Below are 18,917 nucleotides of genomic sequence, written 5' to 3'. Positions count from 1 at the left end.
TGTACGTCATCGATGCATTATCAGAGAAGTTATACAGTCACAATCGTATCAGAGCGTAAACATCTGACAACTGACGTTATCTATAAATGGTATAACCATACCGAAGCCGTTGATTACTATGTTAAAGTAGAAATCTAGGCCTGCAATAAATTACAGATTCTACTACTAACTGCTATCGTTCTTTACGTTAGGATTATTTATTTTGCGAATTTCCCTGTATGCACAGCAGATGCACTGTTTTCTTTGTTTATTACTGAACAACCAGTTCTGCGCAATATCCGCTATCTTCAGACAATGTAAAACGTCTTCAGCAGATAATCCCTTTACTACACCTTCTGCATGTCATGCCGGAGACGTGTTGCATGGGAAGGTATTGTGTAGTGCTCAGCTGATCAATGTTTATGTAACTTGAAAGTGGTCCAGTACGCTCCGAAATCGGTCGCTGAGTAGTCAATAAAAGCCAGTTTAGGTGGTGTATACATTGAAAAGTTCTTGAAAGATCTTACAGCTGACAACAACCACTTACACAAAGTAGATACGCAAAAAAATTGCGCCACCAGGAAGGAGTTGTGCGACATGAACGGACGCTGGAAGACGTGTTTCTTCATCTGAAAGATGATGTCTACTGAGATTTCGCGCATCTCACATAAGAATGCAAAGCAGGTAAGCTTTAAATATTCGCTGCAACGGTCGCAAGCGTTAGTTAGTTACCTTTGAGTTTGGACGTGATGAGTTGATGTTAGTCAAGAACGCATTTAAGGTGACAAAGACGTCATTAACAACACGTTACTGAGTACGACTGCGGTCGTGTAATAGGGCTACGAGAAGCTCGATGTTCGTTCTGCGATACTGCAGAAAGACTTAGCAGGAACGTACACACTGTACATGATTGATAGCAGCAGAGGTCACGGGAACGTACGGTCGCAGGAAGACCGGACTCCGGCAAAGCCTTCTAGATACAAGACCTACGCACAACGGCCATATTGGCACGTGACGTCACAAACCGTTGGCCATCTTATCTTTAGTCGGCAAAACTGTTGGCGTGTATTTTGTGTAGAAAGTGTGTGCCACGAGAAACTGATATAAATTTCATACAGTATTCGCCTACAGTTCTTCGAAGTATGGGACACATTTGTTGCGTTCCTTTTTGCCAGGGAAATTATAAATCCCAAAAAGGCATGAAAGTGCATATGCTTCGATTTTCCAAAAGTGTAAAGCTGAGAAATCGCTGGATTGCAGCTATTCACAGACATGAATTTGTGTCTACGCGTCATTCACGGGTAAGTAAATGACAAAAAATTTACAGCGTGTTATTTGTTTCCATTGCACCACATTGTTTTTAAAAGCAGTTATGTATCATGCACCAGTATAATTTGTTTCTTAATTCTGGACAATTGCTGCTGTGAAATGTCTCTCATATTTGCAACTATTATCACACAGAATATTTATATTAATTAGTGTGGCTCGAAAATGTTTAGTATTACTTATCATTCCTACCTGATTATTGAGTTTCCAGTACTTTTATTTGCAAGAGCTACAGAATGATTTTGTTCAGTTTTACATACGCAGCTATTCGGAAATAATTTCAATTTGAGTAAACTACCATAGAAAATTGCTTTAATGAATTCAGTGTTAGACAGATTAAGCAGTATAGAAAGCAAAATTTCGAGGTAAGTGCATTGCGATTAAATTAACAGCATTCTGTGACACGAATTTCAGTCAAGGATATAAGAGAATCAATCTTTTCATATTTAAGGTTCTAAAGTTCTGGAGAAACAGGGAAATAAAATACTTTTTCGGTTTTTTTTATTTATTAAACATTGTCAGGAGGTGCTCCAATTCGTCGAATAATTTGAGTTCCGTGTGAGGTCATCAATTTTGAAGTGGATAGGAAAATTTACGAAAATAGCCGGGGAAACAAATTCTTAAATTCTGTAGGAGCTCCAGCTGCTTTATTTAAAACCGAAAAGTCTGCTTGTTGTTGTATATAGCCGATTTTTTACTGCAAGAAAACGTAGCTCCTGAGGTAAAAGGCAGAATTTAAAATTAAAGTTTGTATTCAAGCCAAGAAACGCGTATTTAAGGCCAATCGTCAAAATAATTTTACATCTTGAAATAACATAGGGCGGTTATGTTCAGTTACTTTACGCAATGACATTAATTTCCATACTTTCATTACAAGGCCATGTAGAAGAGGAAAGCACGAGAATCCCTATGCGGTCTCAGCTCTAAAACTAGTAAAGTTTGTATAGCTGCAGGGTGCTTAACACGAGCGTTCCGATACAGACCCGGCTATCGGTATGGTACGTCACAAGTGTGCGCGCATGCCTGTAGTCTAGGTGGCGTTGCCTCCGGGCAGCCACTTTGCACTACCGAGAGGGAAGACCATCGTGTTCGGCGTATTGCTCTGGCCCATCGTAGCTGTAATCTGAGAAGCAGTTGGCACTGCAGTGACGCAGCGAACTGTTGAAATCAGTCGTTATCAGCGATCAGCAGGACAGCCCCGAGCCAGACGCCCTGTAGCGTGCGTTCCACTGACCCCAACACACCGCTATTTGTGACCTCACTGGCGTCAAGCGGGAAGTCATTGGAGGGCAGAGTGAAGGTCTGTACTGTTTTCTGACGAAAGCTGGTTCTGCCATTTGCCAGTGACAGCCGTGTGTTGGTTAGAAGAAGACCAGTTGACGACCAGCACCCAACTGTCTGTGTGCTAGAGACACTAGACCATCACCTGGAGTTATGTTCTGAGGTGCGATTTCGTATGACAGCTAGGGTACTCTTATGGTTATCTCACGCACCCTGACCGCGAAACTGTACGCCAGTCCGGTGATTCGACCTGTTATGCTGTCACTGATCAACAGCAATCCGGTTCTAATAGGATATCGCTCGCCCACATACCGCTTCTAACAACCCTACCACAACAAAGGTAATATATTAATTATGATTGTAGTGTTGCTCACGCTGCTAAATATTGAATTTTCGGGCAACATCAAAGTTATATTATGTGGCAGGTGTCATTAGAGCACAGTTAATAAAGTCATTTAATGAAATAATGGATATACTAGGCACGCATCTTTTCGTGTTTCCCACGCTGGTCTCGTTGTGAATTCATGTCTCAATCGTTGAAAATCTAGGTAGTGATGACTCCAAGCTGGGATGCAAAGAGGCGTAGGTGCTATTCTGCGACATTCAAAAGTTTTATAGATGTGTTTCATAAACCATTCTTGAAGATTAAACTTTTTCAAGTTAGCACAATGGTGATGTAAAAAAGTAATCAGCACTCCGAATTTAAGTTACACTTCCTTTTTTATTACTTTTGTTGCAATGTCACTTCACAATATAAAACATACTTGAAAATATCTTCCTCACTGTTAAAGTTCACATTTCATAAACTGACTACAATTTGAGTCTTTTCAACATGACGACCCAGACTTGACTCCATTATAACCGCTTACGCGCTCAAAAATCAGAGTTACAGGTACGTCAATGATCATAGTGACAAAAGAAACAATTCACCTAAGAATAATATCATTGCAATATAAACATATCGATCTATCAAAGTACCTCTACATGAATGAAATCAAATCTTAATGTAGTGACAGAAATATGTTAACTACTCTACAGAAACACAGGTAGAATATTGCCGGTATCGAAAGGTTGAGGAGAGGTTCTGTAATGGTTACGTAATTCAAGTACCATAACACGCTGTTATAAACCAACATGTCACCTTGGCTTGCTTGTTCTCGAGATCTGTCTCCACATGTGGGACATCATTGGACGGCAACTCTAGACTCAGCCACAAAAAGCACTTGTCGTCCCTGTATTGACCAACAAACCGCAAGAGGCGTGGATCTACATCCGGCACCTGTACAACACCATACCTACGCGTTTGCGTGCTTGGATTTAACATCCTGGCAGTTACACCGGTTATTAATGTGCCAGCATTTCACATTGAAGTGGCTTATCTCGCGCTTATGTTTACCAGTGATTTTGCAATGTTAATCACTTAAATATGTTACCTAGGCAAAGGTATTCCAGAACTTTCATAACTCTACATTAATTTGTTTTCGACGTTACGATTTTTTTCGGCAGTGTATGTATGATTGCCAACGGCCTTGTCGCAGTGGTAACACCGGTTCCCGTCAGATCACCGAAGTTAAGCGCTATGGGGCTGGGCTACAACTGGATGGGTGACCATCCGGTCTGCCGAGCGCTGTTGGCAAGCGGGGTGCACTCAGCCCTTGTGAGGCAAACTGAGGAGCTACTTGATTGAAAAGTAGCGGCTCCGGTCTCGGAAACTGACATAAGGCTGAGAGTGCGGTGTGTTGACCACATGCCCCTCTGTATCCGCATCCAGTGACGCCTATGATCTGAGGATGACACAGCGGTCGGTCGGTCCCGTTGGGCCTTCATGGCCTGTTCGGGAGTAGTTTAGTTTAGTATTTATGATTTCCTGCAACGTGACAAGAAGAGATTTGTCCGTTGTGAGATCTGCAGTAGAGTCAGCGTCGAATCCTGTGGCACCCCAGTAACGATTTTTTTCTTCTGTCAGCACGTGATTCGTTATCCATGGTGTACTAACCGACAGAGACCGATAGCCGGCGGAGGAACAAAAAGTGATCTCCGGCAGGATGGGAAGGCGGGCGGAAGCTGGCGACGCGTCAGCTGCACAGCGGTGAAAAATTTGTGGAACAGCGCCAAAGTTATCTGCCGGCGCGTAGATGTCGGCCAAATGAATTCTGCCTGCGCGCGATGGCTGCGGCGCGGCTGTGGCCGCGGCCGCCGATATTAATTGAAAAACAGAAAACGTTGGACGCTGGACTGCACGCGACAGCGACGCTACGCAAAAGGAAGGAAGCATAAAAAGGGGATAGACAGGGAAAGGCAGAGGGAGAGGGGGAGAGAGAGAGAGAGAGAGAGAGTGAGAGAGACAGAGGGAGAGAGACGAGGAATGCAAGAGGGAATGAGGCAGTGAGGCCCCTGGGGACACGGAAGGCTGGCTTAGCTTCGGGTGTAACGGGACGAAAGGAACGAGCAAAAGAAAAACAAAAAAACTGAAACAGACCACCGGCGCACCGGAAAAATACACCACTGCGACTAGCTTCTCTAACGCGGTTTGCCCTAGGCGGCACTACGAGCCTCCTATCTCGACGTGGCACTTGATACTTGCGCTGGGACTCGTGCCATGGAGCAGTTCAAATAGCCAAATAAAACAAAACAAAGAAGAAGAACGTTAACTACCAAACGTGACAAGATAAATCTTACCTCATTTATTTCATAAAAGGTTTCTGCAACTCTTGCACAAGCAGCAAAAGTCAGCTCACAAAGCCTGTCGTAGAATTTTGAATCGCGTTCCACGCTGGTGCACTGTGACCGTAATGGAGGTCAAATATCGCCTCTGTAGAAATCCGCGGAAAACGATCGTATGAAACCCAACTCCCTCTATTCGTCCATTGCACCCACTTTATACGGGCGTTCTGTTTCCTGACTTCCAGAATGCGTTCGATACACGTTCGCACGTCGCCTAATCATCAGAATAGTCTCACGCGGGACCAGCGGGAAAACGCCGCTTTTGGAGCACGGAAAACCGAGTATGCTCCCGTGTAAGAGACTCTGACCGAAAAGTGGGCTACCAGCTGCCTCATACTACCTTCCTTTAAAAATTTTCATAAACATTTTGCCATGCGAACATATTCTAGCTCTTTGTAATATGAAACTCGCATCCCACAAACTCTACTCGTTGTTACTCGGTAACACCCACTAGGTTATTGCTGTAAGTAGTTCATACCCATCCACTCCTACTTGCCGATTGTCACTCTCTCATTCAGCCTTAATCTCATTCGTTATCTCTTTATATGTCTCTGTCACTGTTTCCGTTCTGTTCTATTAATAATGTCTCCTCTCGTTGACACTTCCTCCCTTTTGCTCTCTCTTACTTCTACTAACTCGTTCATTCCTTCCCATGTCTGCTGTTTCTTCTCACTGTCATACTCTCTTTCCTATTGTCATAGACTCTGTCTCTCACTATCACTGGCTCTCACCAACTCTCAATTTCTCCTTCTGTTTATTTCATCTCTAATAACTGGCAACCAATGCTGCACAATCGCAATAAAGTCATGATATGTTCAATTGACTCTTTTATTACAAAATGTTACGCGCTTTGGGATGCACTCATCTTCGAACATCAAAACCTTCAACTCTTTCCTAACCAACCAGGAGTACACCCTTGACCACTCAAAGAAAGTGTCAAATAACATACGACTATAACTGAGACACAAGCAGTCTTGAAGCAGAAGTATACGCTCTGCTTCAAGACTGCTTGTGTCGCAGTTATAGTCATATTCTATTGGACACTTTCTTTGAGTTGTCAAGGGCGTACGCCTGGTTGGTTACGACGGAGTTGAAGTTTGTGATGTCTGAAGATGGGTGAATCCCGAAACGCGTAACATGTTATAATAAAAGAGTCAATTGAACATCTCATGACTTTATTGCGATTGTACAGCATTGGTTGCCAATTATTAACATAAAAATGATCGCAGGCCTCAGACGGGATTTTATGTCCTGTATATCATATTTCATCTGTAACTGCCACTGTCTCCTGCACGGTTTTACTTACACTGTCAACTATGATTCACTGCCATCGTGTGCCTGTCTTTCTCTCGTACTGCTACTGTCTCCTCCGCTCTATCTGTGCCACATCCAGTCTCCTATCTCCGAGTATTTATTACTTTTCCAATTCTTTATTACGTCTCCTTCTCTCAAACCATAAAAAAGGGAGAATATGTTTACATGCCAAAATGTTTAGGAAAATATGCCGAAGAAGGTGGAATATGGCAGTCAGAGTCTTTTAAAAGAGTGCCTTTCTTGTGCACCTATAAGAGAATTTTTCTGCTGGTCTTCTTCTTCTTTCTGTTCCTGCAGGGCATGTCATACGAAAAGAGCTTCATGGATCAATAAAGTTTTGATACTTCACTTATGTGAACTTGAAATAATACAAAACTAATTTTACACCTGAGACAGCATTTTATGTGGACAAAAATTTTGCATCTGCTTCAGTGTTACAACACGGGATTGCTAGAAACCTTCTGATGATATCGGAGACTCTTTACAACACATTTCTCCGTGTTACGTCACTTTATAAACTACACTTTCTCCTCACACCGGATTTTATGTGTGTCTTTTACTTGCACAAGTAGCGTAATTTTGAACTTCTGTATCTCGGAAACGGTAACGATATCAATAAATTTTCAAGGGTATTCGATATCGGGATGGTAGGACTACATCTTAAGGATTTCAGCTGTTTGCTGTGCACATCCATCCTGAAATCCGTGGCTCGGGTTTTTTTGAAAACGAGAAGATGAATGGCTAGAAAATATGTCGCTGGAATTTGAACAATTTTGTGTGGTTAGCTACTCAGATATCTGTTGCTGACGGACAAAATATGGTGAGAAGCACTGTTTCCGGGATTGTTCGGAAACCATCAGCGAACTATATGGTGCTTCAACATACCTTTAACGCTCACCGTAGACCACTTCTAATGCAGGAAGAACTAACCGGCTTGCTCCATTTTCCTAAGCCGTGAAACCGTGTAATATTCAAACTTTGACGCTGTACTGTAGGCTAGTTACCATAAGATGATCCTTCTGTTGGTGATACAAATTGTCCTTAGCCCAAGGGCTATCCGGAACACTTGATCCTACCTTTCTATCACCAACAGAACCCAAGTTATCAGCCCCGGAAAAATCCTGTTCTTATGCACATGCATACCGATATCAGCCCAGCTCTGTGATTGGTCTGAAGAGTGCTTAGTAAAGAGATCACAGCAAGTCGTTATTAACGGAGAGATATTCTCAGAAGTACAAGGAACCTGAAACATACCCAGAGAGAAAGTTCTAGGAATGACCTAGTGGATAACGTCGGAGGCTCCATAAAGTTGTCTGCAAATGATGGTATTGTTTATAGAGTGTCCCTGGAGGAATGGTCAGTTTCCCGGGATATAACAGTAGCAAACATGGGCAAATCTAGTAAACAAGGGCTCTAGAACGCATACCTTAAGAGATGCCAGCACATCTTTATCTTTGATACTGTGGAACATACGTTTTCTGCTACAAGCCCTTTGCTTTCTGTATTTTGAGAGGCAATAATGTGGACCAAAACAAGAAAAAATTCCAGTAAATTTTGGCTTTAAAACACTATTTTCAACAGTATTATTTGAGCTCCGAATAAAATGGAATATGATTTGAACAACTCAAAATGTGTTTTTGAAATAATAGCAACAATTAATACAAAACAATTCAGTCTGCCCTCACATAAACAACCGAAATAATGACATCACACGTTACAATATGAATTACTGCTTATGACAATAGTAACTTACTGATCCAGAAAATATTTCGTATTCCATAATATAAAACTGCATATAATCGCTACCACCTACTGCTTGCCTGGCTACTACCAGCTATTCCCGATCACTAAGACACTAACTAGCAATACACTGGTCATCAAGTCGTTCATGTGGCGCCCACTGCCGACAGAAAGTGTCGTTTTTTTCCCGTTACGTGCAAAATTAATTTTATGGCTGTGTTTTATGTGCTCATTCTATTGATCGTCCCGAAATTAGTATAGTGTGACATTAACGACCTTAACTCCTCCCGCACAGGCCATGAGTTCCCAAAGGTACCGACTGGCCGCCGTGTCATCCCACAGGCGCCACTGGATGCGGATATGGAGGGGCATGTGGTCAGCACACCGCTCTCCCGGCCGTATGTCAGTTTACGAGACCGGAGCCACTACTTCTCAATCAAGTAGCTTCTCAGTTTGCCTCACAAGGGCTGAGTACACCCCGCTTGCCAACAGCGCTCGGCAGATCGGATGGTCACCCATCCAGGTGTTAGCCAAGCCCGACAGCACTTAACTTCGGCGATCAGACGAGAACCGGTGTTACCACTGCGATGTTAGTTTTATCATTATTCATTATCAGGGACATGAAAACACGAAGAATAAACAGAAATTCATCAGCGACTCGGTAGCGCTGCATGCTAGGCGGCAGAAGTCGGCGCAGGCCTGGGCAGTTCTGTTGCTGCAGGGATACGGGGTTTGCTTCGCGTTTTACTGTCACTGTTAATACAGATCAATAAAACGAATATCGCGCTAGACTGATTGGGCACCGCTCAATCGATTGGACACATAAAACTATGCTTTAAAAGTAATTTTGCTCATGATGGAAAACAGACCGACGCTTTCTGCCTGCACTGGGCATCGGAGAAACGATTTGAGGAGCACTATTTGTTTGGGCTGACTCCAGGTAAACAATGCAAAAAAAGAAACTGCAAACACCAGCCGTACCATCAGAGACCCTGAGGAGGGATATTGTATACGCGATGAATATTAATAAAACCGATAAACGGCAGGGCGGATTCCTGACTGAAAATGGAGGAAAAAATATCCTATGAATATATGTTCGGAAATGGACGATATGCGTGCAATGATAGCAGATCGTCCCTGAACAACGGACGTTCAAAGTGACCTCAGTGGTATTGCAGGATAGTAGCAATTGTCATTCAGGACGCAAATAATCGTACTTTGGCTTACACCATACTGAGAGGCCACTTCCTGGAGCTTTTACTAGGGTTTATCTCAGTGTCCTATGAAACCTGGTGCTCAAAATCTGGCGTACGCAGTCCTTCATTTCCTTGCACGTTCGTCTGTCCGAAAGGACTCGTGTATCACACAACGCGCAAAAGGGCTTGCAATGTTGTGTAATGTGGTTGGTATCTGTGAGGGTACTTGTTTTGGTACAGCCGTGCTGCCTCTCGACCGTTTCCATCTGCTTGGCCGCACACAAACACCATCTCGGCTTATTCCCGGCATAAATATCACACTGATCCGCTGCTTACCCTATGCTGCGTTAATCACATGGCCTGCCACACACAAGGAACACAAAGCTCTTGGCCAGAGGCAATGCCATTCGCCAGCGCCATTTACCACACTATCGATGCATTTCCGGATACGTGTTCGTAGAACTTTTTCCTGCATTTCCAGTCAGGAATCCGCCCCTGCAAGTTGTCGGTTTTACGAGGGTCACTCCAAAAGAAATGGACACTATCTTTGCAAAAATACAGTTTTCATTCTGAATGTGTGAAAATTTAAGTGTGTACATACATTCCTTCCCGCTTGTTTTCAAACTTAGTTCACGGGAACCCGTGAGTGATGCCGTCACAGCATGTCTTCAAGATGGCTGCTACACTTGACGTTCGTCACCATCCTCCACATCTACAAATACTTAATCCGTCCTATCCTCTGTTATGCCAGTCCTGCCTGGATATCTACCCCCCCCCCCCCCCCAAATTCTATGTCCCTCCAGATCCTCGAGCGCCATCCACTGTGTCTCGCCTTTCATATACACCTCCTGTCACCCACGTGGGTCCTCTATAACCTCATTCCTTTCCCCCATCTGCTCCTATTCCTCGAACATATCCGTATCCTCTACACCTCCCGCCGCCTCGATCCCCCTCTCACCCTGGTTGCTCCTCTCCTCTCCAATCCCCGCCCTCTCCCACACCTTTGCTGTTTTGTCTCCACTACCCTCCATTCTACACCCTTCATCTCCTTTCCCAAGGTGGCTTCCATCAACTCCCCGTCCTGAATGATGCCCTCTGTCCCTCCATTTATCCATCCTATCAACTCTGATCCTCACCTCCCCTCCTTTCCTCTGACCTTTCCCCAGGCCCCCTCTTCCCCCAACTTCCATTCTGTTTTCTCCCCACCTAACCTCTCTCTGCCTCCCTTCTCCCCCCCCTCCTGAGTCCTTTTGTACATCCCTCCTCTGCCTTTCCCCACTTCCTGTCGTGTCTACCCAGAACCTGCCTCCCTCTTATGGGTCCTCGTGCTCCATCGGCTCCTTTCCCCCCTTGGAAGCTGGGGTGGCCAAGCGGTTCTAGGCGCCACAGTCTGGAACCGCGCTGCCGCTATGGTCGCAGGTTCGAATCCTGCCTCGGGCATGGATGTGTGTGATGTCCTTAGGTTGGTTAGGTTTAAGTAGTTCTGCGTTCTAGGGGACTGATGACCTCAGAAGTTAAGTCCCATAGTGCTCAGAGCCATTTTTCCCTCCTTCCTCCAATTTCGTTTTTTCCTCTCCTCCCACCTTTCCTTTCCCGTCATCTGTCCGGGTTCCCCCCATCTGCCCTAGGCTGTGGTGTATCACATTTGTGCCAAATTTTTAGTGCAGTGTTCACGTGAGTGTTCAGTGTTGTTCGTCTTTCCAAAGTGTTGCGAACAGAAATCATGCTGTTGCTGGGTGTGAATTTTATATCTCTTACGAACAGAAACCAGACTGTCGCCGTGTTTTTTATTGTATGTCTATTACTTTACCCATCTGCTTCATATGTATTTTATAACCATCATCAACCCTTTGTTTTATGTTTTAAGTTCCAGGATTTTCCGCCATTTTACCATTTAAGCCACCGATTTTATGGTCTTTTTTATTATTTATTATCTTCGTCTTTTTAAAACAAATTCTGTAGGCTGAAGAGCGGCGTACTGACCTGCTGCCAGCCCGCCCCCTTCAGGGCGAATCGAGACTCAATAAAGAAAAAAAAAACTGACGTTCGTCAGAAGCGACGTGCTGTCATAGAATTCCTGTGCTGTGAAAACGAGACAGTGGGAAACATCCACCAGAGGTTGAAAAAGGTGTGTGGAGATGCTGCTGTCGATAGCAGTTCAATTAGTCGGTGGGCAAGGAGGTTACGTGATGAAAGCGGGCACGGCAATATTGAGGATTGTCCCCGCAGCGGCAGGCCTCGTACTGCACACACTCCAGACAATGTGCAGAGAGTTAACGAATTGGTGACTGCTGACAGACGCATCACAGTGAGCGAATTGTCACGCTACGTTGGGATAGGGGAAGGAAGTGTTTGCAGAATACTGACAGTGTTTGCGTTAAAAAAGGTTTGTGTCAGGTGGGTTCCCAGGATGTTGACAGTGGCTCACAAAGAAACAAGGAAAACAGTATGCAGCGAACTTTTTGAACAATATGAGAATGGTGCAGATGAATTTCTTGGAAGAATTGTGACTGGTGATGAAACATGGCTCCATCATTTTTCACCAGAGACGAAGAGGCAATCAATGGAGTGGCATCATGCAAATTCACCCACGAAAAAAAATTCAAAACCACACCTTCTGCTGGAAAATTTATGGCTAAGGTGTTTTTAGATTCCGAAGGACTCTTGCTTGTGGACATCATGCCAAGTGGAACCACCATAATTCTGATGCATATGTGATGACACTGAAGAAACTTCAAGCTCGACCGAGCAGTGTTCGACCACATCGGCAAAAGCAGGATATTTTGCTGTTGCACGACAATGCACGGCCACATGTCGATCACAAAACCGTGGAAGTGATCGCAAAACTCGGATGGAAAATACTGAAACACCCGCTTTGCAGTCCTGACCTGGTTATATGAGACTATCATCTCTTTGGGAAACTGAGAGACTCTCTTCGTCTAACAAGGTTTGAAGATGATGACTCCCTTGTGCACGCTGCCAAACAGTGGCTCCAACATGTTGGTCCAGAATTTTACCGTTCGTGTATACTGGCACTGGTTCCAAGATGGCGTAAGGCAGTTGAGAGGGATGGAAATTATGTGGGGAAATGAAAATATTGTTCCTAAAGGATGTGTCTACACACTGTAAAACTGTCAAACATGCAGAATAAAAGATGGATTTTAAAAAAATAGTGTGCATTTCTTTTGGAGTGACCCTCGTATTAACGTTCACACTGCATACAGGGTGAGTCACATAAAATGTAACACCCCTTTACTTACGTGAATGGTTAAAAACATCGAAACGTTGTTTCCGGCAAATGTTTAGAGCGTCGATGGGGACGTAAATTTGTTTGGTTAATGTTTTTAGCTCTGGTACCAATGGATATATTGAAGCTAGTACGTTATTTAAATGGAACCGTATGGTTTTTATAACGGCATTCGATATCTCTCGGAAGACAATTATAGTGGTACAGCGTTTGTTAATGTAGACGTTGTCCTAGAATATGAGACAACGGTGGCCGGAATCGGCACTGGAGCACAAACACTGCCAAGCAGAGCTCACGCGCAGCACTTTGTCAGAATGTCAACACATGTGTCTGTTTACTTGTCCGCACTGCAGGCCGCTCATTTCTTCCTCAACATTAGTTGCGTGCAGATGTGGACACGAATGAGAAGGAGTTGAACTAACCACTTTTAGACGGTGAATGTAAAAGCGACCAAAGCGCAGTGGACAACGGCGTTCAGGTGGATGCCATGTTCCTTGACTTCAGTAAGGCATTTGACACCGTCCCGCATTGCCATGTAATGAAAAAAGTACGAGCTTTCGGAGTATCGGAGCAGACTTGCGACTGGATTCAAGACTCTCTTGCAGATAGAACTCAACACGTCGCTCGTAACTGAACTAAATCGACAGATGTAAAGGTAATATCTGGAGTACCACAGGGAAGTGTGATAGGACCGTTGCTGCTTACAATATATGTCAATGACCTAGTAGAAAGCGTCGGATGCTCTTTAAGGCTATTCGCAGATGATGCGGTCATCCATAACAAAGTAGCAACGCCAGAAGACAGTAAGAATTTAAAGAACAACATGCAGAGTGTTGTAGAATGCTGCAGGTTCTGGCAGTTGACCTTTAACGTGAATAAATGTAACGTATTTCCCATAAATAGGACAAGAAATACACTACTTTGCATCTATACTATTGTTGACAAACTGCTGGAGACAGCGTCTGCCGTAAGATATCTAGGCGCAACTATGCAGAGCGACCTTAAGTGAAATGACCACATAAAACAGATTGTGGGAAAAGCAGGCACCAGACTCATATTCGTCGGAAGAATCTTAAGGAAATGTAGCTCACCCACGAAAGCAGTGACTTACAAGGTACTTGTTCGCCCGATTCTTGAGTACTGTTCATCTATCTGGGATCCGTATCAGGCAGGGCTGATAGAGGAGATAGAGAAGATCCAGCGAAGAGCGGCGCGTTTCGTCACGGGATCGTTTAGCTGGTGAGACAGCGTTACGGAGATGCTAAACAAACTCCAGACGTTACAAGAGACGCGTTCTGCATGACAGAGAGATTTACTATTGCAATTTCGGGGCCGGCCTGGGTGGACGAGCGGTTCTAGGCGCTCCGCGCGACCGCTACGGTCGCAGGTTCGAATCCAGCCTCGGGCATGGATGTGTGTAATGTCCTTAGGTTAGTTAGATTTAAGTAGTTCTGAGTTCTAAGGGACTGATGGCCTCAGAAGTTAAGGCCCTTAGTGCTCATAGCTATTTGAACGAATTTGTTTCGGGACAGCACTTTTCAGCCAGCACTTACTCCCACATACGTCTCGCGTATTGACCACGAGGAGAAAATTCGAGAAATTAAAGTCAACACAGAGGCTTACCGACAATCATTCTTCCCACGCACTATTCGCACGATCAGATAGTGGTACCGAAAGTACACTCCACCACACACCATTAGGTGTCTTACGGAGTATAATTAGATGTAGATGGAAATACAGTACAGCGTTTAGGAGTATCTGTCCGGATCGCCACTGTGCGACACGTCAGGCAATTACCCGTATTATTAAGATGCTAGTGCGGACAGGCTGCTTGAACGTCAAAAAGAGGACAAGAAAGAAGACTGCAACTGACAAAGACCACAAAACAAGCTGTTCTGGCTACGAAGCTAGTGAATCCGCACACTTGTACGAGACTTCTTGCCAAGGAATGTAGAATCAACCAGATGAGCGTCATTCGTATCCTGCATCGACGCAATTTCTATCGCTGTCATCTGTCACTGCATCAGGCACGCGACGACCATGATTTCGAATGCCGTACTGAATTTTGTCGGTTTGCCCTTCGGCAGCTGAGAGACGACTCTACGTTTTTCAAACGTGTGCTGTTTGCCGATGAAGCAACGTTTACCTACCACGCTAATGTAAATTTGCATAACATGCACTGCTGCTCAGGCGAAAATCCACACCGGCTTCGTCAGGCGTTACATCAACGGCTGTGGAGCGTAAATTTGTGGTGTGGCATTATAGGACATAACACTGTGCGAACTTTGTTCATCTCAGGTGTTCTAAATGGACATTCGTACGCAGACTCTTGACGAACATTCCGCCTGTTCTTCTAGAGGAGGTACCGCTGGATATCGACCGCTCCAACACGACGGTTTGTCCAGCTCAAACGTCCCGTGTTGCGACTCAAATACTGAATGAGCTCTTTTCTTGATATTGGATAGGACAAAATTTGTTGTGAAATACCTTGCGAGGTCCCCCCCATCTGACGCCTCATTATTTCTGTCCTTGCTGAGCACTCACAGATGCAGTCTATGGCGAAACAAAAAATACTCCGCACGATATACACCGTCGAATTGCTAGTGCACGCTCTACCACATCATCCACTGTAATTACATCTGTTCAGATTGAACGCATAGTTCAATAAAAGATAAAGTTGTTTTATTTTTGGGAGACAAAATTTATGTTTTGCGCTTTGGGTGGTTATCAGATCATAGTTAGTAAAATGCTTATTTCATTTATGTTTGCACGAAATTGTTTTGCATTGTCAAATAAATCGGCAGCGTATATTGCACGTAGCTCGTGACACTGTCATTCCACGCTTACGTTCAGCATTTCGCGATAGGAAGAATATTTTTGCGGTGCACAGGTGAAGTATTTTTAATAAAATGTTTGGTTCAGTGAATGTATAATATAACTGTCCGCCCCGATAGCTGAGTGATCAGTGTGATGTATTGCCGTCCTACGAGCCCGGGTTCGATTCCCGGCTGGGTCGGGGTTTTCTCTGCTCAGGGACTGGGTGTTGTGTTGTCTTCATCATTATTTTATACCCATCCGGCGCGCATGTCACCCAATGTGGCGTCGAATGTAATAAGACCTGCACCAATGTGGCCGGACCTGCCCCGTAAGGGGCCTCCCGGCCAATGACGCCACACGCTCATTTCCATTTCCATGATATAATTTAGAGCAGTGCACGTTGGCATAGCATGTACACTCCTGGAAATGGAAAAAAGAACACATTGACACCGGTGTGTCAGACCCACCATACTTGCTCCGGACACTGCGAGAGGGCTGTACAAGCAATGGTCACACGCACGGCACAGCGGACACACCAGGAACCGCGGTGTTGGCCGTCGAATGGCGCTAGCTGCGCAGCATTTGTGCACTGCCGCCGTCAGTGTCAGCCAGTTTGCCGTGGCATACGGAGCTCCATCGCAGTCTTTAACACTGGTAGCATGCCGCGACAGCGTGGACGGGAACCGTATGTGCAGTTGACGGACTTTGAGCGAGGGCGTATAGTGGGCATGCGGGAGGCCGGGTGGACGTACCGCCGAATTGCTCAACACGTGGGGCGTGAGGTCTCCACAGTACATCGATGTTGTCGCCAGTGGTCGGCGGAAGGTGCACGTGCCCGTCGACCTGGGACCGGAGCGCAGCGACGCACGGATGCACGCCAAGACCGTAGGATCCTACGCAGTGCCGTAGGGGACCGCACCGCCACTTCCCAGCAAATTAGGGACACTGTTGCTCCTGGGGTATCGGCGAGGACCATTCGCAACCGTCTCCACGAAGCTGGGCTACGGTCCCGCACACTGTTAAGCCGTCTTCCGCTCACGCCCCAACATCGTGCAGCCCGCCTCCGGTGGTGTCGCGACAGGCGTGAATGGAGGGACGAATGGAGACGTGTCGTCTTCAGCGATGAGAGTCGCTTCTGCCTTGGTGCCAATGATGGTCGTATGCGTGTTTGGCACCGTGCAGGTGAGCGCCACAATCAGGACTGCATACGACCGAGGCACACAGGGCCAACACCCGGCATCATGGTGTGGGGAGCGATCTCCTACACTGGCCGTACACCACTGGTGATCGTCGGGGGGACACTGAATAGTGCACGGTACATCCTAACCGTCATCGAACCCATCGTTCTACCATTCCTAGACCGGCAAGGGAACTTGCTGTTCCAACAGGACAATGCACGTCCGCATGTATCCCGTGCCACCCAACGTGCTCTAGAAGGTGTAAGTCAACTACCCTGACCAGCAAGATCTCCGGATCTGTCCCCCATTGAGCATGTTTGGGACTGGATGAAGCGTCGTCTCACGCGGTCTGCACGTCCAGCACGAACGCTGGTCCAACTGAGGCGCCAGGTGGAAATGGCATGGCAAGCATCTCTACGATCGTCTCCATGGGAGAATAGCAGCCTGCATTGCTGCGAAAGGTGGATATACACTGTACTAGTGCCGACATTGTGCATGCTCTGTTGCCTGTGTCTATGTGCATGTGGTTCTGTCAGTGTGATCATGTGATGTATCTGACCCCATGAATGTGTCAATAAAGTTTCCCCTTCCTGGGACAATGAATTCACGGTGTTCTTATTTCAATTTCCAGGAGTGTATTTTACCTCTCAGAAGCATACAGCCACTTACAGGTAAAGATAGATCACATCTTCCTTCTAACATTTAGAAATTTAATACAGTAGTTACTTTTTGCAGCCTATGACACCTCTTCATTGTTTAAGAGTGAACAGTTGAATTCTCTGTTTCAGCTCACGTAAATATGGGAGAATACAAATATGTGAAATAGTTTTCTTAAGCCCTTTGTGATACGCTACATTCTAGTCCATGTCATATTTCCATATACAACACTCGTAGGTGAACCTGCGTCCAGGTCGTGAATTGCTTCAAGGAGAAATAAAGCATTATTCTCATAGCCCACATACAACCACGCAGCCTGGTACGAGACGCCCGCTTGGCAGTGTTTGCACCGCTGATGCCGATTCCGATCATCGTGCTCTCAAATTCTACGACATCACTGGCATTTTTACGACAGGTTTCAGTGTCAACATTATTAAACGCTTTATCTGTGTTACTGTCTTCCAAGAGATTTCGAATGCAGCTATAAAAAGTATACGGTACCATTTAAAAAAACGTACTTCCTTCAATATATCCATTGGTACCAACGCTAATAACATTAACCTAGCTTTCAAAATCTCGTGTACGTTAGAGGACTTCAGCGCCATTCCCCCTTTCAATTATCGAACAAAGGCAAGGATGGCTGACATAGTGTTTAGTGTATCTAGGATTTTAAAACATTTAAGATCCTTAAACGCCATGAAGGCATCTGGCCCAGACAATATCCCCGTAAGATTTTATGTTGACGACGCTACAAATATAGCACCATTATTATCCATAACCTATAAGAGACCACTGGAAAAGAGGAAAGTTCCACGGGACTGGAAGAAGGCCCAAGTCATAGCAATCTATACAAATGGTAGAAAACCCGATGCTCATAATTACCGGCGAATTTAAAATGTTCAAATGTGTGTGAACTCTTATGGGACTTAACTGCTAAGGTCATCAGTCCCTAAGCTTACACACTACTTAACCTAAATTATCATAGGGACAAACACGTACACTCATGCCCGAGGGAGGACTCGAACCTCCGCCGGGACCAGCCGCACAGTTCATGACTGCAGCCGACGAATTTCACTGACATCGATTTGTTGACGAATCATGGAACATATTTTGTGTTCAGACACAATGACCTTTCTAGACTCTGAGTAATTCATCTGCAGAAACAAGCACAGCTGTAGGAAACAGCGGTGATGCAAGATACAGCTGGCCCTCTTTGTGCAGGATATACAACAGGCTCTAGATACTGGCTCCAGGTTGATGCCATATTTCTCGACTTTCGAAAGGCGTTCGACTCAGTTCCGCACTGTCGTTTGCTCCAGTGTGCGCTTACGGTCTTATCCGATGACATGTGCGGTTGGATAGAAAGTTTTCTAAAAGACAGAGAGCAGTATGTCGTCCTGAATGGGGAAACAAGTGTAATATCAGGTGTGCCCCAGGGTAGCGTAACAGGTCCGCTGT

The 18,917-nt window shown here is 45.2% G+C and overlaps 1 pseudogene; it reads left to right on the top strand.

The window, feature by feature from the left end:
* Nucleotides 1–4,105: 4,105 nt before the first annotated feature.
* LOC126482981 (5S ribosomal RNA) lies at nt 4,106–4,222 on the top strand (annotated as a pseudogene).
* Nucleotides 4,223–18,917: the final 14,695 nt, after the last annotated feature.

This window comes from Schistocerca serialis, chromosome 5, assembly GCF_023864345.2.
Source record: "Schistocerca serialis cubense isolate TAMUIC-IGC-003099 chromosome 5, iqSchSeri2.2, whole genome shotgun sequence".
NCBI classification, from domain to species: domain Eukaryota; kingdom Metazoa; phylum Arthropoda; class Insecta; order Orthoptera; family Acrididae; genus Schistocerca; species Schistocerca serialis.
The sequence above is the reverse complement of the archived record's forward strand: the minus strand, read 5'-3'. Positions and strand labels throughout refer to the sequence as shown.